The sequence below is a fragment of the Tachyglossus aculeatus genome, unplaced genomic scaffold (genome assembly GCF_015852505.1).
Source record: "Tachyglossus aculeatus isolate mTacAcu1 unplaced genomic scaffold, mTacAcu1.pri scaffold_108_arrow_ctg1, whole genome shotgun sequence".
NCBI classification, from domain to species: Eukaryota; Metazoa; Chordata; class Mammalia; order Monotremata; family Tachyglossidae; genus Tachyglossus; species Tachyglossus aculeatus.
This window is the reverse complement of record NW_024044845.1, coordinates 1426443-1449941: the sequence shown is the minus strand read 5'-3', so window position 1 is coordinate 1449941 and position 23499 is coordinate 1426443. Positions and strand designations below refer to the sequence as shown.

The 23499-nt window shown below is 42.7% G+C and overlaps 1 pseudogene; it reads left to right on the top strand.

Annotated features, from left to right (window-relative positions):
* The first annotated feature begins 16807 nt into the window (after positions 1-16807).
* On the top strand, positions 16808-21637 carry LOC119922554 (annotated as a pseudogene).
* Positions 21638-23499: the final 1862 nt, after the last annotated feature.

Below are 23499 nucleotides of genomic sequence, written 5' to 3'. Positions count from 1 at the left end.
GGATGTATTTGAGATCATATGTATCATTTAAGGAAAGAGGGCAGTGGCCTAGGTGGTACCTTCTTCTGCATTTGAAACTGTGATGTGAGGATTCAGGACTTGAAAGAGAAAGAAGCTAAGAATAAGGAGATGGCTGCTGATCAGTGGGAAAAATTGTGAACCTTCTTGAATGGAAGGGAAATACTGGGAAAAGTAGCTTTCAGAACACTAGAGACAATATCCATGAAATTTGAACAATATGATTGCAGATGTCAGAGGAGTATTAAGGAACTATCCCCATGAGACTGTCCAGCTATCTTTGTTACAGTTTTATGTTAAAATGTGAAGCAAATTTTCACTTGGCAGGTAAACAATCAGAAGTGTACTTACTGCCCAAAAGTCGATTTTTGGAAGCATAATGAGGGGTGCTACAGTCAGAGGTTTTTTTAAAAAAATGGTATTAGTTAAGTGCTTACTATGTGCTAGGCACTGTACTTAAGTACTGGGGTAGGTTACAAGCTAATCTGGTTGTACACAGTCTGTGTCCCACATGGGGCTAACAGGCTTAATGCCCCTTTTACAGATGAGGTAATTGAGGCACAGAGAAGTTGACTGTCTTCACAAATGTCACAAAGCCGCAAGTGATGGAGACAGGATTAGAACACAGGTCCTTCTGGCTCCCAGTTCATTCATTCATTCAATTGTACCTACTGAGTTCTTAATGTGGGCAGAACACTGTATTAAGTGCTTGGGAGAGTACAATACAACAATAAACGGACACTTTCCCTATCCACATTGTGTTTCTAGTCAAGAGGATGGACCGAGACATTAATATAAATAAATAAAATGACAAATATGTACCTATGTGCTGTGGGATTCAGAATGGAGATGAACCAAGGAAGCAAGTCAGGGTGATGCAGAAGGGAGTGTCAGAAGAGGAAAGGGAGGCTTAGTCAGGGAAGTCCTCTTGGAGGAGCTGTGCCTTCAATAAGGCTTTGAAGAGGGGGAGAGTAATTATCTGCTGGATTTGAGGAGGGAGGGCATTACAGGCCAGAGGCAGGACTTAGGTGAGGGATAGGTAGTGACATAGATGACATCTAGGTACAGTGATAAGGTTAGCATTAGAGGAGTGAAGTGTGCGGGCTGGGTTCTAATAGGAGAGTAGAGCGGTGAGGTAGGAGGGGGCAAGGTGATGGAGTGATTTAAAGCAAATGGTGAGAAGTGTTTGATTGTTGCGGAGGTGTATGGGCAACCCCTGGAGTTCTTGGAGGAGTTTGGAAACATGTCCTGGACGTTTACAGGACATGTGCCGGGCTGGGCCGTGCTGAACAGGGCGGGGCTGAGGGGAACTGGGTCGGGCTGGACTGGTCAGAGCTGAGGAGAGTCCGACAGAGCGGTGCAGGCTCTGAGCGGGAATCTGCTTGGAGGCATCTTTGCCGACCCTCATTTCTGCAGTCAATGGAATCGCAGCAAATGTGTCTGCTTATTGTTATATTGTACTCCCCCAAACACTTAGTACATTCCTCTGCATACAGTAAGCTCTCAATAAATATGACTGGATCAATGAATGAACTGAGCACTTACCGTGTGAAAGGCACTGTATTAAGTGCTTGGAATTGTACAATGCAACTGAGTCGATAGACATGATACCTGTTCGCAGAACACACAATCTCAAATGATAGAAAGGAACTATAAACAAACAAACAGAAAACAAGAAAACATCATGTAGAAGGACAGGTAAAGTGTAAGGACATTAAGATGAATCCTGTGGGTCTGGGCTATCTTAGTGCTTTAACCAGTATTTACTCAAGTGCATTGGTGAAAGTGAAACAAGGTTTGTGGGCTGGGGTGTAATTAGATCGGCGAAGTGAGGTAGGAATAAGCAGCTGATGATGTGTCTTAAAGCGGATGGGTAGGACTTTCTGTTTGATGGGGAGATGGATGAGCAATGATTGGCGGTTTTGGAAGAGTAGGGAGACACAGGGAAGTAGCATGACCTAATGGATGGAGTACGGGCCTGGGAGTCAGAAGGTCCTGGATTCTAATCCCAGCTGCCACATTTCGTCCACGTAACCTGGGCAAGTCACTTCATTTACCTATGCCTCAGTCACCTCACCTGTACAAAGACGATTAAGACTGTGAGCGCCATGTGGGACATGGACTGTGTCCAACCCAATTACCTTGTATCTACCTCAGTGCTTAGTACAGTGCCTGTGACATAGTAAGCGCTTAGGAAATACCACGGTTATTATTATTATGGACTGAAGGGACTGATCCATAGTCATGTGGAATGCGCTGTCTGGTTGTAATTTGTGCCCCTCATTGAGTATGAAACCAGAGGTGATGGAGATCACTGGGGTCCCCAGAACAGGGGAAAAGGGGCAGTGGACTTGGGCCTGTGGAGTGCCCTCAGCCTCCTCCCCAACACAGTTCGTCCTGGCTCTGGTAGCAGAGGGGGCCGGATGAGTAGGGCAGTGGATGGGAGACTCTCAAGTTACAGAAATTACTTAAGATGTGGTAGGCACGTTAGGTACGGGAATTGTGTAAGGTATGTGAATCACGGAGGTGCATAAATTACATTAAGTGCCTGAAGTGCTTATGAATGTAACTTATATAACACTCTCCATTACCTAAGCATTCCTGCAGATTGTTTAAATACCATTTTAAATGAAATTCTAGCTTATTTCCATGCTAATTTTTTAAAGCCTTATATATGAATTGAGCAAGAGACTAAAATTACACAAATTAGGTAGACTGTGTAAATAACGTGTGCTACCCTTGGTAGCACATGCAATATAAACTGCTGAAACTAGACAGCAAGACTGATTTTTTACTAGCTTCCCTTTAAGCAGCACACCTTAGTTATACGATTTGGGCATTCTTTCATGTTTTCACAACTGCATCATTCTGTACCCAACTGGTGGGTTGAACTAGTTGTAGAAGCAGCATGACTCAGTGGAGAGAGAATGGGCTTTGGAGTCTGAGATCATGGGTTCAAACCCCAGCTCCACCACTTGTCAGCTGTGTGACTTTGGGCAAGCCACTTGACTTCTCTGTGCCTCAGTTACCTCATCTGTAAAATGGGGATTAAGACTGTGAGCCCCCTGTGTGTGGGGCAACCTGATCACCTTGTAACCTCCCCATCACTTAAAACGGTGTTTTGCACATAGTAAGCGCTTAATAAATGATATATATATATATCATATATATATCATTTATATATATGTCATTTATATTTGTATATACCTCAGTGCTTAGTACAGTGCCTGTCACATAGTAAGCGCTTAGGAAATACCACAGTTATTATTATTATGGACTGAAGGGATTGATCCATAGTCATGTGGATGGCGCTATCTGGTTGTAATTTGTGCCCTTCGTTGAGTATGAAACCAGAGGTGATGGAGATCACTGGGGTCCCCAGAACAGGGGAAAAGGGGCAGTGGACTTGGGCCTGTGGAGTGCCCTCAGCCTCCTCCCCACCACAGTTCGTCCTGGCTCTGGTAGCAGAGGGGGCCGGATAAGTAGGGCAGTAGTATATATAAATTTATATATATTTATTGATCATTTATATATATATATATATATATCATATATATATATGTAAAACAAATGTTAAAGAATATATGAGCAAGAATATAGTGAAAAATATGGGAAAAGTTATAGAATTGATAGCAGTGCCTATGAAGCTGTACTCAAGATTGTTTTCAACTTGATGAAGAAAGGTTCCTGCATTTGTTCCACCTCCACTTTTGATAAGGAAGATCTTCAGGGAATTTGGGAGCTGGCAGAGTCCCTGGACCTGTTTTACTTAACAGGTGTGTCTTCTAGGCAAACCTTTTCCCAGAGATACTTCTACACCAAGCAGTTGCTGGGTCAAGGGGGAAAAGTTTGCAATTGTGCTTCTTTCCTTTTTTTCCCCTCTTAGCTCAGACATAGGTGGGTGAGGTTACATGACTCAGACAGCCATAAGGAAATAAGTTTGACTCTCGGGAAACCGGAGATGACTCGAGATTTGGAAACTCCAGTTTCTCGGGAACTGTCTCCATCCATTGTGAAGGTTGGACTTACACTGAGATCTGAGTTCTGTCCTGATGCAGCTCTGAAAAGCCGTTAGGTTCAGATGACTGGAAATAAAGATCCAAACACACTGAAATGCGTCATTGTGTGAAGGTTAACATAGGGGTAAGTTTACTTTTTCTTTTTCATAGCATGAGAGTTTTCTCTTAATCTCTCATATCTCATCCTTTGGTTCATAGGCTTTTCCTGTGCAGGTCCCTAGTCATTTTAGTATAAAATGGAAGACAGATTGCTATGACCTAGGTTAAGATTGGCTGATTCTCTTTGGAAAATTGAGCATGGATTATAAATTTTGGTCTTCATTTAAATCACAAGTTCATTTCTGAACTATCATGAGGCAGGTAAGACTCATTTTTTAACCAGCCATTTCTCTTTAGGAGGATCTCAAAGATGGTTTAAAAAATGTCTCATTTTCATGTGATTTCTAGGTTCTAATCAGATGGTCCTTAAAGGAATCCCGTGAATGATGGGCCTTATTAGAGGCAGGAAATCACATTGTTGGAATTCTGAAACCTTCTCATGTGACAGATATGATCTCTAGAGGAATTTATTTTTTGTGAGTCACCATGGCCCAGTGGGACGATCATGGGACTGCTAGTGGAGACCTGGATTTTAGTCCAAGATCTGCCCCTGGAATGCTGGATGACCTTGGGACATTCAATCTCTTAATAACAGTATTGATAATAGGCAGCTAATGTGTCTATCATTTCAGTGCTATTGTACTCTTCCAAGAACTCCATACAGGGCTCTGCAAACATTAGGCACTCAATAAATATGATTGGTTGCTTGATATGCAATGGCATTTGTTAGGCACTTACTCTGTGTTATACACAAGATTATTATTAACCTAGGATTATTATTATCACTATTATTTTTATTGGGGTATTTATTAAGGCCATACTATATGCAAAGCACCGCAATAAGCTCTGGGGTATATATACAAGATAATCATTCCAGAAACAGTCCCTGTACCAGCTGGGACTCTCGGGTTAAGTAGGAGGGAAGAAGGATTTAATCCCCGTTTTAGAGATGAGGAAACTGAGGCACAGAGATGTTAAATAATTTGGACAAGGTCACACAACAGAGTGGTGGCAGAGCTGGAATTAGAATCCAAATCTTGTGACTCCTAGGACCCTGTTCTTTCCAGGCTACTTCTGTTATACTACAGTTTTCTCAGCTGTGAAATGGGGAGAGGATTCCCACTCTCCCTACTTCTTAGACTGTGAGCCGTATATGGGAGAAGAACTGTTTTCTTATCTTATTAACCTGCATTCTGGTACTTAGCACAATGTCTGGCACATGGTAAAGGCTTAATAAACAAAAAAATTTTATTATCTCACTAGAAATGAAAGAGATATATATTCAGCAAAGATATAAGTTTCTCTTGCAGTGTTCTCATATATATAGACACAATAGTAAGTCATATTCAATTATAAGTAGAATGAACTGGTCACTGAAATTTTCTAAATGTTATTTATGATGTTTCGTTTTTCAATCATTTTAGGTAAATATTCCACATTCCTAGGATGGAAAATAGGAACAACGTCACAGAATTTGTTCTTTTAGGTCTGTCCAGTGATAGAAATTTGCAGATATTCTTCGTTGGGCTGTTCCTCTCCTGTTACATTGCAATCCTCTTAGAGAATTTCCTCATCCTCATCACTGTCAGATGCAGTTCCCTCATCAAGCAGCCTATGTGCTTTCTCTGCCACTTGTCCCTCATGGACCTCTGCTACACTTCCATAGAAACAATTCATAGTTATGGATGCTCTCCGGAAAACTCTTCTATTGTACACATGGCATACATTTGGAAACTTGGAAGTTTTTAAAAATGTTTCATCGCGTAAAAACTTTAATTGGTATTTGCTAGTGGCTAATGTCTAAACTCAGCACTTCCTTCTAGTGTAGACTGTTAGGCAATTTACCCTATATCTTCAATCGATCTGCCCGTATAACCTGAAATATTTTTTTCCTAATCGTTTATGTTCGGAGAATCTTTCCTAATCCAACGCATTGTTTTACTACCAAATTCTGCCATAAGGACATATGTGATCTATTGCACACAATTCAGTAAGATGCTGCAGCACATAGCTGCTTTACTCACCAAGTATACTTGCATAATCAAGTCTACTGTGTACAAAGCACTGTACTAAGCACTAGGGAAAGTATACTACCACAGAATTGGTAGACATGACCCCTGCCCACAAGGAGCTACTTCCTCTGCCTACAGAGGAAGACAGACATAGAAGGAAATTAGGGATTGGAGAAATAATAGAGAATAAGAATACTTACACAAGTATTGCGGGGCTGAGGCTGAGTAGTATTATTTCCATGAGACAAATTTTCATGGTGTTTCAAAAGAAGTCTATCTTAAGGTATAGTAAATGTCTTAGAATTCATATTAAAAAGTTCACTTTAACTTGATGTTTCAACACCAAGCGTGTCCTAGAGGGAAGAGCATGGATTGGGACTCAGGAGATCCGGGTCCTAGTCCCGGCTCTATCACTTGCCTGTGACCTTGGGCAAGGCACTTAAGTCTTCTGTGTTTGTTTCTTTCTGGAAAATGTTCATCCCCCCCAACTTCGACTTAGTGGCTCAGGAACACTAACTGATCTGCTTATCCTGCATGTACCCTGGTGCTTAGCACGGTGTACCTCACCAACTGGGTGGTCAATAAGTGCTACCTCTACTATTTAGCACACTATGAACATTTAATAATTATCATCATTGTTTTAAATAGTTTTTGCTAAAGACTCCTCAGGAACCTCCAGTGGCTACCCATCTACCTCCGCATCAGTCCTTGCCAAAACACAGTGTCAATTGTGTTGGTTACTTTTGTGGTCTTGTTCTTCGTTTATGTCAACATTTTAGCCAGTGTAGGGACCCATTCTTTGGAAGGATGTCGCAAAGCCCTCTCCACCCGTGCCTTCTCACATCACCGTGGTGGCATTGTTTTTCTTGCCTGGCATTTTCACTTACCTCTGGCCAGCGCAGACCTTCCACGACGATAAGGTGCTTGCTCTGTTTTGCACCATCATTGTCCCCATTGTTCAATCCCCTCATCTACACTCTGAGGAACAGAGGGATGAAAACGGGCATGAGAAAGGTGAGGTGTTGGAAGCCGCATTTGGAGGGAAAATTAGGCAGGTGAAATGGATGTCCACATCTCCTGTCTTCCCCTCCTGAATTTGGTTTATTTTATCCACCCAAATCTTCTCTGCACCATCAACCCAGGTTTCCTCCTAGGCTCAGGGGAAACGAGAATTCTCACTGTTTATTGGACACTTCCTCTACCAAAATGCCTATATTTAATACAGCCTGGAATGCCTGCCCTCCTCACATCCATCCTCACATAGCTCTCTTCTCCTCTTCAAAGCCCTACTGAGAACTCACCTCCTCCACGAGGCCTTCCCAGACTGAACCTCCCTTTACTTCTGCTCCTCCTCCCCTTCCCATTGCCCCTACTCCCTCCTTCTGCTCTACCCCCTTCCATGCCCCACAGCACTTGTGGAGATTTCTACATATTTACTACTCCATTTATTTTATTAATGATGTGTATATATCTATAATTCTATTTATCTATTTTGATGCTATTGATGCCTGTCTACATGTTTTGTTTTGTTGTCTGTCTCCTTCTTCTGGACTGTGAGCCCGTTGTTTGGTATGGATTGTCTCCATCTGTTCCTGAATTGTACTTTCCATACATTTAGTACAGTGCTCTGCACACAGTAAATGCTCAATAAATCTGATTGAATGAATGGATGAATCCTTTCCTCCAATCAATCAATCAATCAATCGTATTTATTGAGCGCTTACTATGTGCAGAGCACTGTACTAAGCGCTTGGGAAGTACAAATTGGCAACACATAGAGACAGTCCCTACCCACCTCGATGCCTATATTTAATACAGCAATCAATTACCCTGTGCCATTTCAAATAAAATATTTTCAAGAAAACAAATAAGTACTGCATAATGGTATGGAAAGCTAATTACATTCTTCAGTTAATGTTAAAATTAATTGTAAGCTTATAGGGAGTGAGAGTTATGTCTTTGATGTGTTTTGTTCAGGGATGGAGGATATGGGTTTTAGCAATTATAGTTTTGAGTCAGAGGTCATGGGTTCAAATCCCTGCTCTGCCACTTGTCAGCTGTGTGACTTTGGGCAAGTCACTTCACTTCTCTGCGCCTCAGTTCCCTCATCTGTAAAATGGGGATTAAACCTGTGAGCCCCCGTGGGACAACCTGATTACCTTGTGACCTCCCCAGCGCTTGGAGCAGTGCTTTGCACATAGTAAGTGCTTAACAAATGCCATCATTATTATTATTATTGGGACTGTGAGACCCACATGGGGCAGAGACTATGACCAACCCAATTTGCTTGTATCCACCCCGGTGCTTAGTAGAGTGTCCGGCACATAGTAAGCGCTTAGTCTTTATTTTAGGGTCCTGTCCTCAGCCTTTAGGAAGAGCCCACATGTTTGTACATATTTATTACTCTATTTATTTATTTATTTTACTTGTACATATTTATTCTATTTATTTTATTTTGTTACTATGTTTTGTTTTGTTCCCTGTCTCCCCCTTCTAGACTGTGAGCCCACTGTCGGGTAGGGACCGTCTCTAGAGGTTGCCAACTTAGACCTCCCAAGCGCTTAGTACAGTGCTAGCTCTCTTCCTCCCTTCAAGGCCCTGCTGAGAGCTCACCTCCTCCAGGAGGCCTTCCCAGACCGAGCTCCTTCCTTCCTCTCCCCCTCGCCCCCCTCTCCATCCCCCATGTTATCTCCTTCCCGTCCCCACAACACCTGTATATATGTATATATGTCTGTACATATTTAATACTCTATTTATTCATTTATTTTACTTGTACATATCTATTCTATATATTTTATTTTGTTAGTATGTTTGGTTTTGTTCTCTCTCTCCCCCTTTTAGACTGTGAGCCCACTGTTGGGTAGGAACTGTCTCTATGTTGCCATTTTGTACTTCCCAAGCACTTAGTACAGTGCTCTGCACACAGTAAGCGCTCAATAAATACGATTGATTGATTGATTGATTGATTTCTATTAAATGCTTATGTGCAAAGCAGAGTTCTCATTGGGTTCTACTCATACAATTGTCTCAGTCCCACCTTACTGGTAGATGAGGCACAGAACAGGGTTGAAAACTCTTTTCAGGTATGAAGGGGGCAGCCTTTATGATTTTAAATGGGAAGTACTGTGTTTACTGGAAAGAGCACAAGTCTAGTAGTCAGATGATTTGGGTTCTAATCCTGTTTCTGCCACTTTCCTGCTGTGTGACCTTGAGCAAGTCACTTAACTTCTTTCGGTGTGCCTCAGTTACCTCGTCTGTAAAATGGAAATTGAGACTCTGAACCCCATGTGGAATCTAGACTGTGTCCAAAATGATTATCTTATATCTACCCCAGTATTTAGTTCAGTGTCTGGCACACAGTAAGAACTTAAAAAAGATTATTTAAAAATCATCTTTACATCACTTAATGCATATTACTGGTACATAATATTGCTAAGGGACTAATTCATCAGGCTGTGGTGTTTTCAGCAAGTTGGAGAGTCCTGGAATTGCCCAATGGATGGTATTTATTTGAGATCATATTTTTCATTTACGGAAGGGAGGCAGTGTTCTCAGTGGTAATTGAGAACTATGATGTGAGGATTTAGGACTCGAAAGAATAAAAAACTCAGAATAGGGAGATGGATGCCGCTAAATAAGATAAAATGGAAAACTTACTAGAATGGAAGATAAATGCTGGGAAAAGTAGCTTTCAAAATGATGGAGACAATAATGTACATATCCATGGAGTTTGAAAAATATGAGGTAGAAGTAAGAGGAGTGTTAAGGAACTATCCTCATGAGAATGTTCAGATATATTTTTTGCAGTTTTCTGTTATCATATGAAGCTAATTTGCCCCTCAGTTAGCAGGTAGACAATCAGTAGTGTACTATCTACAAGATGACTTTTGCAAGCATGATGCGTGGTAGTAGGGTCAGAGTTTTTCTTCTCATTTTCTTTTTTCTAATGATATTTGTTAAGCACTTACTCTGTGTCAGGCACTGTATTTTGGAACTGTATTAGATGCAAGCTAATCAAGGTGGAAACAGTCCGTGTCCCACAAGGGACTAGCAGGCTAAATCCCCATTTTACAGGTGATGTAACTGAGGCACAGAGAAGTTGAGTGACTTGTTTAAGGTCACACACATGCAGTGGCAGAGCCCAAAAAAGAATGTAGTTCCTTCTGATTCCCAGGCCCATGTTATATCCTTTAGACCATGCTGCAAGAGTTAAGACTTTGTCTCAAACTAGAGCTCTGGTTGGCATTTGGCCTAGATTTCAAGTTGGATTTAGATTCCAAGAGAGAATTGGAATACAATGTCAATCCCGGCTTCCCTTAAGGAGCACGGGGCGCCTTGTATCCATACCGTAAGCACATAAGAAATACCATAATGATAATAATAATAGTAAAGATCACTTGTTTTCCGTGTGACCTTGGGCACGTCCCTTAACTTCTCTGTGTTTCAGTTTCCTTATCCGTAAAATAGGGATTTAATACCTGTTCCTCTTCCTACATAGACTGGGCGCCCTATGAAGGATAGGGACTGTGTCTGAGCTGAGCTGATTATTTTATATCTACTTAGGTGCGCAATATGTCTGAGCTGATTATATCTACGTAGGTGCTCAATACAGTTTTTGGCACATAGCGAGTACTTAACACATATCACATTTCTAACTATTACTTCCCTTAGACCTCCAGTCACTATAGAGAACCTTTACAAAAGGGGCAGGAATATAGGAGGGTAAGAGAGAAGTCTTTGATTCCCTCTGATACCTGAAGGGCTGGAGAATGGCTTAGTGAATAGAACATGGGCCTGGGAGTCAGAAGGACCTGGGTTCTAATCGCAGCATGGACACTTCTCTGCTGTGTGTGACCCTGGGCAAGTTACTTCACTTCTATGTGAAGCAGCATGGCTCAGTGGAAAGAGCTTGGGCTTTGGAGTCAGAGATCATGGGTTCAAATCCCAAGACTGTTAGCCCCCCCGTGGGACAACCTTATGACCTTGTAATCTCCACAGCGCTTAGAACAGTGCTTTGCACATAGTAAGCACTTAATAAATGCCATCATATTATTATGTGCCTCAGTGACCTCATCTGTCAAATGGGGATAAGAGTGTGTGTTCTATGTAGGACAGGAACTGTGTGAGACCAGATTAAATAGTTTCTACCCCAGCTCTTAGAACAGTGTTTGGTACATTGTCAGCATTTAACAAGTACCATAATGATTATTAGTATTCCCTTGGGAAAACCGTGCTGGGTGATAGTACCACAATACTTGAGCTCCGGAGGGGTGATGTTAATCAATCAATCAATCAATTGTGTTTATTGAGCACTTATGTGCACAGCATTCATTCATTTCATTCAACTGTATTTATTGAGCGCTTATGGTGTGCAGAGCACTGTACTAGGCAACTGGAAAGTACACTATAGCAATAAAAACAGACAATCCCTGCCCACAATGGGCTTCATTGAGTCGTATTTATTGAGCATTTAGTTTGTGCAAACTACTGTACTATTCAGTTGGAGCACTTTACTAATCACTTGGGAAAGTGCAATGCAACAGAATTGGTAGACATTACCTCTGCCCACAGTGCACTGACAGTTTACACGGGGAGATATACAGTAAAATACAGTACAGCTGGGGAAACTTTAGAGCATAAGGAGATGTACTATAAATGATCAGGCTGGGGAGAAAACCAAAGTTCTTGAGAGGTACACAGCCAAGTGCAGAGTCATTGCAGAAGGGAGGGCGGGAAAGGTAAATGAAGAGAGAACTTATTCAGGGAAGGCCTCTTGGAGGACACCTTCTCCACTCACGGATGGTCTGTGTGTTTATGACCTGCTCTTCGATCCACATGCTGGGGTGGGTTGTGCTCCGGAGGGAGACACAAACTCCATGAGTAAATTTCCAGTTGATTCTTTGATTCTGAAAAAAAATTAAAAACCACTCCGTAAGAGTTCTTCTGTGATTTAGAAATAGGTAAACCTGAGTTTCAATGCATGTGGTTGATGTATAATTTATTATTTCTAAAGGGTTTTTTTTACCAGCTTCTCTTCAAACAAGATACCTTAGCTATATGATTTGTGAGTTGCTTCAGTGTTTTCATAACTACCTAGTTCTGTAGCCAACTAGTGTAATGAAATCTTTTGAAATTTAAAGGTGAATGAACATTTGTCCTTTATGTTGACCATTAGGGTTATCGTATGCTTTCTGTAACTTGCTCATAAAGCAATCAATCTATAGTATTTACTGAGTATTGTCTGTATACAGAGCACAAACCTAAGCCCTTGAGTGAGCATAATAAAGATAAAAGACATGATCCCTGGTCTCAAGGAACTTACAATCTATTGGCACTGAGAGGTACAGAATAACTTCCAAATGGATGAAAAAGAAAATTGAAATATGGTTAAATGAATCATTAAGTTCTTTAATAGTGTCTAGATTGTATGTCTGGCTGTGAGTGCAGATGAACGGACTGTGTATTTGAGAGGGTATAATCTCAGGAGAAGAAAATGATCATTAAATGGTTAAATTATAATTGGAAATATGGACAAAGTTACAGAATTGATAGCAGTGCCTACGAAGATGTACTCAAACTCGTTTTCAACCTGATGAAGAAAGGTTCCTGGATTTGTTCCACCACCACCTCTGATAAAGAAGATCTTCGGGGACTTTGGGAGCTGCCAGAGTCCCTAGACCTTTAAAATTATTTGCTTTAATAGCTGGGTCTTTTAGGCAAAGTTTTTTCCAAAGATAGCTCTGCACAAAGCATTTATTCATTCATTCAATCATATTTATTGAGCACTTACTGTGTGCAGAGCACTGTACTAAGCGCTTGGGAAGTACAAGTTGGCAACATATAGAGACGGTCCCTACCCAACAGTGGGCTCACAGTCTAGAAGTGGGAGACAGAGAACAAAACAAAACAAAACATATTAACAAAATAAAATAAGTAGAATAAATATGTAAAAATAAAATAAATAAATAGAGTAATAAATACCTACAAACATATATACAGGTGCTGTGGGGAAGGGGGGAGGGGGAGGGCGAAGAGGGGGAGAGGAAGGAGGGGGCTCAGTCTGGGAAGGCCTCCTGAAGGAGGTGAGGTCTCAGTAGGGCTTTGAAGGTAGGAAGAGAGCTAGCTTGGTGGATGTGGGGAGGGAGGGCATTCCAGGCCAGGGGGATGACGTGGGTCGATGGCGGGACAGGCGAGAACGAGGCACGATGAGGAAATTAGCAGCAGAGGAGCTGAGAGTGCGGGCTGAGCTGTAGAAGGAGAGAAGGGAGGTGAGGTAGGAGGGGGCGAGGTGATGGAGAGCCTTGAAGCCGAGGGTGAGGAGTTTCTGCCTGATGCGAAGGTTGATTGGTAGCCACTGGAGATTTTTGAGGAGGGGAGTAACATGTCCGGAGGGTTTTTGGACAAAGACAGTCCGGGCAGCGGCGTGAAGTATGGATTGAAGTGGAGAGAGACAGGAGGATGGGAGAGCAGAGAGGAGGCTGATACAGTAATCCAGACGGGATAGGATGAAAGCTTGAATGAGCAGGGTAGCGGTTTGGATGGAGAGGAAAGGGCGGATCTTGGCAATGTTGCGGAAGTGAGACCGGCAGGTTTTGGTGACGGATTTATTGCGTTGAGGGGGAAAACTTTGTAGTTGTCTTTCTTTTTTTTTATCCTTTGAGCTCAGACATAGGTGCGTGGGGTTACACGTCTCAGACATCCCCAAGGAAATAAATTTGATTCTCGGGAAACCAGAGATGACTCGAGATTCAGAACCTCCAGTGTTTTGGAAACTGCCTCCATCCAATGTGATAGATGGACTTTCAATGAGACTTGAGTTCTGTCCTGATGCAGCCCTGAAAAGCCTTTTGTTTCCCATGACTGGACATAAAGATCCAAGCACACAGAAATGCACCATTGTGGAAGACTAACAAAGGGGTAAGTTTTTTTATTTTTTGTAACAGAGTTTTCTCTCAATTACTCAGTTCTCAATCTTTGATTCATGGACTTTTCCCATACAGGTCCCTAGTCGTTTTAAAATATAACGAAAGCCAGATTGCAAGGACCTAGGTTTGAATTGGCTGACTCTGCTTGGAAAATTGAGCATGGATTGTGAATTTTGGTCTTCATCAAAATCGCAATCTTAATTCTGAAATATTGTGAGACAGATAAAATGTACTTTTTTTAGCCCACCGTTTTCTTTTGGCAGGTCTCCGGGAATGTTTAAAAAATAACTGAATAACACCCTCTTGTGATTTTTTGGTTGTAATAAAGTGGTCCTTAAAGGAATCCCATTACTGATGGGCTTTATTGTTGTTGTTGAATGTCTTTGAGTCGTTTCTTACTCATGGTGTCTCCCTGGACATGTCTTCTCCAGAACATCCCATTTTCTTCTGTACTTGTTCTGGTATGTAGTCGATAGCGTTTTCTTGGTTAAAAATATGGAAGTCATCTTCTATTTCCTTCTTTCACATGCTGCTGTTGCCCAGTACAAGTGAATCAACTTTGTCTGATGCATTGGCTTTTGACCTTTCCATTGTGGGTAACCCTAACGTGAGAATAGCTCTCTAGCTCTAAGCTCTAAACCTCATCAGAATACGCAAACTCTATTGCCACGATAAGATGTGGATTCAAAAGAGAGTGGGATTTATTAGGAAAAGGAAATCAGATTGTTTGAATTCTGAAACATCCTCATGCGACAAATATTATCTCTAAAGGAATGTATTTACGGCTGGGCACTATCGCCCAATGGAAAGATGACAGGATTGGGAGTGAGAGACCTGGATATGGGAAGCAGCATGCCCTAGTGGATAGAGTACAGGCCTGGGAGTCAGAAGGAGCTGGGTTCTAATCCCGGCTCCACCACATAGCTGCTGTGTGACCTTGGGCAAGTCACTTCACTTCTCAGCACCTCAGATAAACTCATCTGTAAAATGGGGATTAAGAGTGTGAACCCCATGTTAGAGAAGCAGCCTGGCTCAGCAGAAGAAGCACGAGCTTGGGAGTCAGAAGTCATGGGTTCTAATTTCGGCTCCACCACTTGTCACCTGTGTGACTTTGGGCAAGTCACTTAACTTCTCTGAGCCACATTTACCTCATCTTTAAAATGGGGATTAAGACTGTAAGCCCCACGTGAGACAACCTGTTCACCTTGTGGCCCCTCTAGCGCTTAGCATAGTACTTCACACATAGTAAGCACTTAACAAATGCCGTTATTATTATTATTATCATTATTATTATTATGGACAGAGACTATGTCCAACCTCATGAACTTGTATTTACCCCAGAGTATAGAGCAGTGCTTAGCACATAGTAAGTACTTAACAAGTACCCAAATTATTATTATTATTATTATTATTATTATTATTATTATTATTATTATTATTATTATTATTATTATTTTCTTTTCTGCTCCTGGACTGTTGGGTGATCTTGGACAAGCCACTCAATCTCTTACTAATGATATTAATAATAATTGGGCAGGAAATGTGTGCATCAACTCTGTTATGTTGTACTCTCGATTGTGCTTAGTACAGTGCTCTGCATATAGTAAGCACTTAATAAATAGGATTGATTACTTGTTTTTTAATAATTATGGTATTAAGCATATACTCTGTGTTATACACAGGAATAAATTCAGGATAATTATTTTTGTTATTATTTGTATTTTGATATTTGTTGAGTCTTATGTGCTAAATACTGTACTAAGTACTAAGATAGATAAAAGATAATCAGTACAGACAACTGGTGTGACCTAGTGGATAGAGCATGGGCCTGGGAGTCAAAAGGACCAGGGTTCTCATCTGGCTCCACCACTTGTCTGCTGCTTGACCATGGGCAAATCACTTAACATTATAATAATAATGATAATAATGATATTTGTTAACTGCTTATTATGTGCTAAGCGCTGTTCTAAACACATGGGTAGGTACAAAGTAATCAGGTTGTACCATGTGTGGCACACAGTCTTAATCCCCATTTTACAATCAATCAATCGTATTTATTGAGCGCTTACTGTGTGCAGAGCACTGTACTAAGCACTTGGGAAGTACAAGTTGGCAACATATAGAGAAATGAGATAACTGAGGCACAGAGAGGTTAAGTGACTTGTCCAAAGTCAAACGGCTGACAAATGGCAGAGATGGGATTAAAACGCATGACCTCTGACTCCCAACCCCTTTCCACTAAGCCAGGATGCTTCAGCATGTCAAGATGTGGAAAACAGACCCTGAATTAGAACCCAAATCTTGTGACTCCCAGGACTTTGCCCTTTCCATTAGGCCAGGCTGCTTCTCTCGTGTCTCAGCTTTCTCCATTGCAAAATGGAAATAAAATTTTCCCTCTCTCTACTTAGATTGTGAGGTCTATATGGAAGAAGGACCATTTCCTCTCCGATTAGCCTGTATTCTGGGACTTAACGCAATGCCTGGCATGTGCAGGCACTTACTGGTGAGCACTTGATGAATAAAAAAAATATTCTTATCACCTCACTAGAAATGAAAGGGATGTATATCCAGAAAAGATATGAAGTTTCTCTTGCAGTGTTCTCATATACACTGACACAGTACTGTAAGTGATATTCAATTATAAGTAGAATGAACTGGTCACTGCAATTTTCTAAATGTTATTTACAATGTTTCATTTTGCAGTCATTTCAGGTAAATATTCCTCATTCCCAGGATGGCAAATAGGAACAACGTAACAGAATTTGTTCTTTTAGGTCTGTCCAGTGATAGAACTTTGCAGATATTATTCGTTGGGCTGTTCCTCCCCTGTTACATTGCAATCCTCTTAGGGAAACTTGTCATCCTCGTCATAGTCAGAGGCAGTTTCCTCATCAAACAGCCCATGCACTTCTTCCTCTGCCACTTGCCCCTCATGGACGTCTGCCTCACCTCCACGGTGACTCCCAGAATGGTCAGAGATTTGCTGTCTGAGAAGACAACCATATCTTTTGTCCACTGCATGATGCAATTCTTCACCCTGCACTTATTTGGTGGGGTTGAGATCTTCATTCTCCTGGGGATGGCCTAAGATCGCTACGTTGCCATCTGTAAACCCTTACATTATATAGTCATCATGAACAAGCAGCGGTGTGTCACAGGGTTGCAGTGTGCTGGGGAGGAGCATTTCTCCATTCCACGGTCCAGTGGCTCCTTATCATTTTTTTCCCTTCTGTGGCCCTAATAAGATTGATCACTATTTGTGCAATGTTTACCCTCTCCTGGAACTGGCTTGCTCAGATACTTACGTGACTGGAATCTTAGTCCTCGCCAATCCAGGGACGATTGTGTCGGTTTCCTTTGCAGTCTTAGTCTTCTCTTATGTCACCATTTTAGCCAGTCTGAGGACCCACTCTTTGGAAGGACGTCATAAAGCCCTCGCTACTTGCGCTTCCCACATCACTGTGGTGACATTGTTTTTCTTGCCTGGCATCTTCATTTACATCCGACCAGCCCAGACCTTCCCCGAGGATAAGGTGTTCGCTCTGTTTTACACCATCATTGCCCCCATGTTCAACCCCCTCATCTACACTCTGAGGAACAGAGAGATGAAAACGGCCATGAGAAATGTGTGGTGTTGGAAGCTGCTTTTGGAGGGAAAATTAGGCAGGTGAAATGGATGCCCACAACTCCTGTCTTCCCCTCTTGCATTTGGTTTATTTTATCGACCCAACTCTTCTCTGTACAATCAACCCAGATTTTCTCCTAGGCTCAGGAGAAACGAAGATTCTTATTGTTTATTGGACTGTAAACATGCCCATCACCCCCTTCAGCTATTCTGGACATTTAACTCCATCCTCAGGCCCACTGTTCCTCCCCCTCCTCCATCCCTCAGCCCCAGTGAACTGGCCACCTACTTCATTAGGAAAATTAACACCATCAGGTCTGAGCTCTACAAATTCTCCCCTCTCCCTTCTCCAGCCCCCCCAACCCCCTCCTCTACTTTCCCATCCTTCCCAGTAGTATCTTCAGATGAGATCTCCACCCTTCTCTCAAGTGCCACCCCCTCCACCTATGCTTCGACCCCATTCCCTCTCATCTTATAAAAACTCTCATCCCTTCCATCCTCCCCTCCTTAACTTCCATCTTCAACCTCTCACTCTCCAACGGCTTCTTCCCCTCTGCCTTCAAACTGGCCCACTTATCTCCTATCCTAAAAATGCCCCTCTCTTGACTCCACTGCCCCTTCCAGTTATCCCCCTATCTCCCTCCTGACCTTCCTTTCCTAACTCCTAGAGCGAGTCATCTACACCCACTGCCTCAAATTTCCCAACTCCAACTCTGTCCTGGACCCCCTCCAATCTGTCTTCTTTCCCCTCCACTCCACCGAAACTGCCTTCTCAAAGGTCACCAATGACCTCCTTCTTGCCAAATCCAATGGCTCCTACTCTATCCTAATCCTCCTCGACCCCTCAGCTGCCTTTGACACTGTCGACCTCCTTCTCCTCAACATGTTATCCAACCTTTGCTTCATGGACTCCATTCTGTACCCTCCTGGTTCCAGTCTTATCTCTCTGGACGTTCATTCTCAGTCTTCTTCATGGATTCCTCCTTCTCCTCCCATCCCCTAACTTTAGGGGTTCCTCAAGGGTCAGTTTTTGGTCCTCTTCTGTTCTCCATCTATACTCACTCCCTTGGTGAACTCATTTGGAGAAGCAGCATGGCTCAGTAGGAAAGAGCCCGGGCTTTGGAGTCAGAGGTCACGGGTTCAAATCCCGGCTCTGCCAATTGTCAGCTGTGTGACTTCGGACAATTCACTTCACTTCCCTGTGCCTCAGTTACCTCATCTATAAAATGGGGATTGAGACTGTGAGCCCCATGAGGGACAACCTGATAATCTTGTAGCCTCCCCAGCGCTTAGAACAGTGCTTTGCACATAGTAAGCGCTTAATAAATGCCATTATTATTATTATTATTATTATTATTATTATTATTATTATTTGCTCCCGTGGCTTCAGCTATCATCTCTACACAAATGGCACCCGAATCTACAACTCCTCCCCTGTTCTCTCTCCCTCCCTCCAGGTTCGTATCTCCTCCTGCCTTCAGCACCTCTCCACCTGAATATCTGCCTGCCACCTAAAACTCAAGATATCTAAGACTGAGCTCCTTATCTTCCCTCCCAAACCTATCCTCTCCATGACTTTCCTGTCACTATGAACAGCACTACCATCCTTCCTGTCTCACAAGTCCACAACCTTGGGTGTCATCCTTGACTCCGCTCTCTCATTCACCCCACACATCCAATCCATCACCAAAACCAGCCGGTCTCACATTCACAACATCACCAAGCTCCTCCTTTTCCTCTACATTCAAGCCGCTATCTTGTTGGTACAATCTCTCATCATATTCCGACTGGATTACTGCATCAGCCTCCTTTCTGATCTCCCATCCTCCCTTTCAGTCTATACTTCACTCTGCTGCCCAGATTAGCTTTCTACAGAAACTCTCTGGGCATGTTACTCCCCTCCACAAAAATCTTCAGTGGTTGCCTATCAACTTTCGCATGAAGCAAAAACTCTTCACTATTGGCTTCAAAGCTCTCCATCACCTTGCCCAATCCTATATAACCTCCCTTCTCTCTTTCTACAGTGCAGCCCACAAACTCCACTCCTCGGCTGCTAACCTGCTCACTGTGCCTCGTCCTCGCCTGTCCCACCATGGACTCATGGCCGACGTCCAACCTCTGGCCTGGAATACCCTCCCTCCACACAACCACCAAACTAGCTCTATTCCTACCTTCAAAACCCTACTGAGAGTTCACCTCCTCCAGGAGGCCTTCCCAGACTGAGGCCCCTTTTCCTCTACTCCTGCTCCCCTCCTCATCTCCCCACCCCCTTCCATGCCCCATAACACTTGTGCATATTTGTACATATTTATTACTCTATTTCCTTTATTAATGATGTGTATATATCTATAATTGTATTTATCTCTTTTGATGCCATTGATGCCTGTCTACTTGTTTTGTTTTGTTGTCTGTCTCCCCCTTCTAGACTATGAGCCTGTTGTTGGGTAGGGACTGTCTCTATCTGTTGCCGAATTGTACTTTCCAAGCGCTTAGTACAGTGCTCTGCACACAATAAGCACTCATTAAATACGTTTGAATGAATGAATGAATCCCTTCCTCCATCTCAATGACTATATTTAATACAGCCATCAATTATCCAATGCCATTTCAAATAAAATATTTTCAAGAAAAGGAATAACTACTGCTTAATGGGATGGAGAGCTAATTACAGTTTCAATTGATGTTAATATTAACTGTAAGCTTCTAGAGAGAGAGAGTTATGTATTTGATGTGTGCTGTGCAGCTATGGCAGTTGTGGGTTTTAGTAGATACAGTGTCTATTAAATGCCTATGTGCAAAGCAAGGTTCTCAGTGGGTTCTACTCATACAATTGCCTCAGTCCGTCCTTGCTGGTAGATGAGGCACAGAATAGGGGTCGAAAACTCTTTTCAGACATGGAGGGGGCAGCATTTATGATTTTCAATGGGAAGTAGTGTGCTTAGTGGAAAAACCACAAGTCTAGTAGTCAGAAGATTTGGGTTCTAATCCTCTTTCTTCCACTTACCTGCTGTGTGACTTTGGGCAAATCACTTAACTTCTTTCTGTGTGCTTCAGTTACCTCATCTGTAAAATTCATTCATTCATTCATTCATTCATTCATTCGTATTTATTGAGCGCTTACTGTGTGCAGAGCACTGTACTAAGCGCTTGGGAAGTACACGTTGGCAACATATAAAGACGGTCCCTACCCAACAGTGGGCTCACAGTCTAGAAGGGCGAGACATAGAACAAAACAAAACATATTAACAAAATAAAATAAATAGAATAAATATGTACAAATAAAATAAATAAATAGAGTAATAAATACATACAAACATATATACAAGTGGAAATTGATACTCTGAGCCCTATATGGAATCTAGACTATGTCTAAAATGATTACCTTATATCTACCCCAGCAGTTAGTACAGTGCCTGGCACACAGAAAGAACTGAAGAAAGATGATTAAAAGTCATCTTTACATCACTTAGTACATTAATATTGGTGTATAATATTGCTAAGGGACTAATTCACCAGGCCGAGGTCTTTTAAACAAGTTAGGGAGGCCTGGAATTGCTTAATGGAAGGGATTTATTTGAGATCATATTTTTCACTGAAGGAAAGGGGGCAATGTTCTCGGTGGCACCTTCTCCTGCAATTGAAACTATTATGTGAGCATTTAGGATTCGAAAGAAAAAGAAACTCATAATAGGGAGATGGCTGCCATTAAATAAGATACAATGGAAAAACCACTAGAATGGAAGATATATACTGGGAAAAGTAGTTTTCAGACTGCTGGAGATAATAAGGTGCCTATCCATGGAGTTTGAAAAATATGATGTATAATTGAGAGGACCATTAAGGAGCTATCCCCATGATAATGTTCAGATATCTTTGTTGCAGTTTTATGTTATAATGTAATGGTAATTTTCTCTTCACCTGCAGGTAGACAATCAGTAGTGAACTGTCTATAAGATGAATTTTGCAAGCATGATGCATGGTAGTAGGGTCAGAGTTTTTCTTCTTTTTTTCTTTTTCCTAATGGTATGTGTTAAGCGCTTACTATGTGCCAGGCACTGTACTTGGGCATTGCAGTAGATGCAAGCTAATCAAGTTGGACACAGTCCGTGTCCCACATGGGACTAACAGGCTTAATCCCCTTTAAAAAGTGATGTAACTGAGGCACAGAGAAGTTGATTGACTTGCTCAAGGTCATACACATTCAGTGGCAGAGCCAGCATAATTGTGCAGTTCCTTCCTGATCCTAAAGACATCAGTTCTTTCTTCATCATCAATCATCATCAATCGTATTTATTGAGTGCTTACTATGTGCAGAGCACTGTACTAAGCGCTTGGGAAGTACAAATTGGCAACATATATAGACAGTCCCTACTCAACAGTGGGCTCACAGTTTAAAAGGGGGAGACAGAGAACAAAACCAAACATACTAACAAAATAAAATAAATAGGATAGATATGTACAAGTAAAATAAATAAATAAATAAATAAATAAATAGATTAATAAATATGTACAAACATATATACATATATACAGGTGCTGTGGGGAAGGGAAGGAGGTAAGATGGGGGGATGGAGAGGGGGACGAGGGGGAGAGGAAGGAAGGGGCTCAGTCTGGGAAGGCCTCCTGGAGGAGGTGAGCTCTCAGTTGGGCCTTGAAGGGAGGAAGAGAGCTAGCTTGGCGGATGGGCAGAGGGAGGGCATTCCAGGCCAGGGGGATGACGTGGGCCGGGGGTCGATGGCGGGACAGGCGAGAACGAGGCACGGTGAGGAGATTAGCGGTGGAGGAGTGGAGGGTGCGGGCTGGGCTGTAGAAGGAGAGAAGGGAGGTGAGGTAGGAGGGGGCGAGGTGATGGAGAGCCTTGAAGCCCAGGGTGAGGAGTTTCTGCCTGATGCGCAGATTGATTGGTAGCCACTGGAGATTTTTGAGGAGGGGAGTAATATGCGCAGAGCGTTTCTGGACAAAGATAATCCGGGCAGCAGCATGAAGTATGGATTGAAGTGGAGAGAGACACGAGGATGGGAGATCAGAGAGAAGGCTGGTGCAGTAGTCCAGACGGGATAGGATGAGAGCTTGAATAAGCAGGGTAGCAGTATGGATGGAGAGGAAAGAGCGGATCTTGGCAATGTTGCCGAGCTGAGACCGGCAGGTTTTGGTGACGGCTTGGATGTGAGGGGTGAATGAGAGAGCGGAGTCGAGGATGACACCAAGGTTGCGGGCTTGTGAGACGGGAAGGATGGTAGTGCCGTCAACAGAGATGGGAAAGTCAGGGAGAGGACAAGGTTTGGGAGGGAAGACAAGGAGTTCAGTCTTCGACATGTTGAACTTTAGGTGGCAGGCAGACATCCAGATGGAGATGTCCTGAAGGCAGGAGGAGATGCGAGCCTGGAGAGAGGGGGAGAGAGCAGGGGCAGAGATGTAGATCTGGGTGTCATCAGCGTAGAGATGATAGTTGAAGCCGTGGGAGCGAATGAGGTCACCAAGGGAGTGCGTGTAGATTGAGAACAGAAGGGGACCAAGCACTGAACCTTGGGGAACCCCCACAGTAAGAGGATGGGAGGGGGAGGAGGAGCCTGCAAAAGAGACTGAGAATGAACGACCGGAGAGATAAGAGGAGAACCAGGAGAGAACGGAGTCTGTGAAGCCAAGGTCAGATAGCGTGTTGAGAAGAAGGGGGTGGTCCACAGTGTCAAAGGCAGCTGAGAGGTCGAGGAGGATTAGGACAGAGTATGAGCCGTTGGATTTGGCAAGCAGGAAGTCATTGGTGACCTTTGAGAGGGCAGTTTCCGTGGAATGAAGGGGAC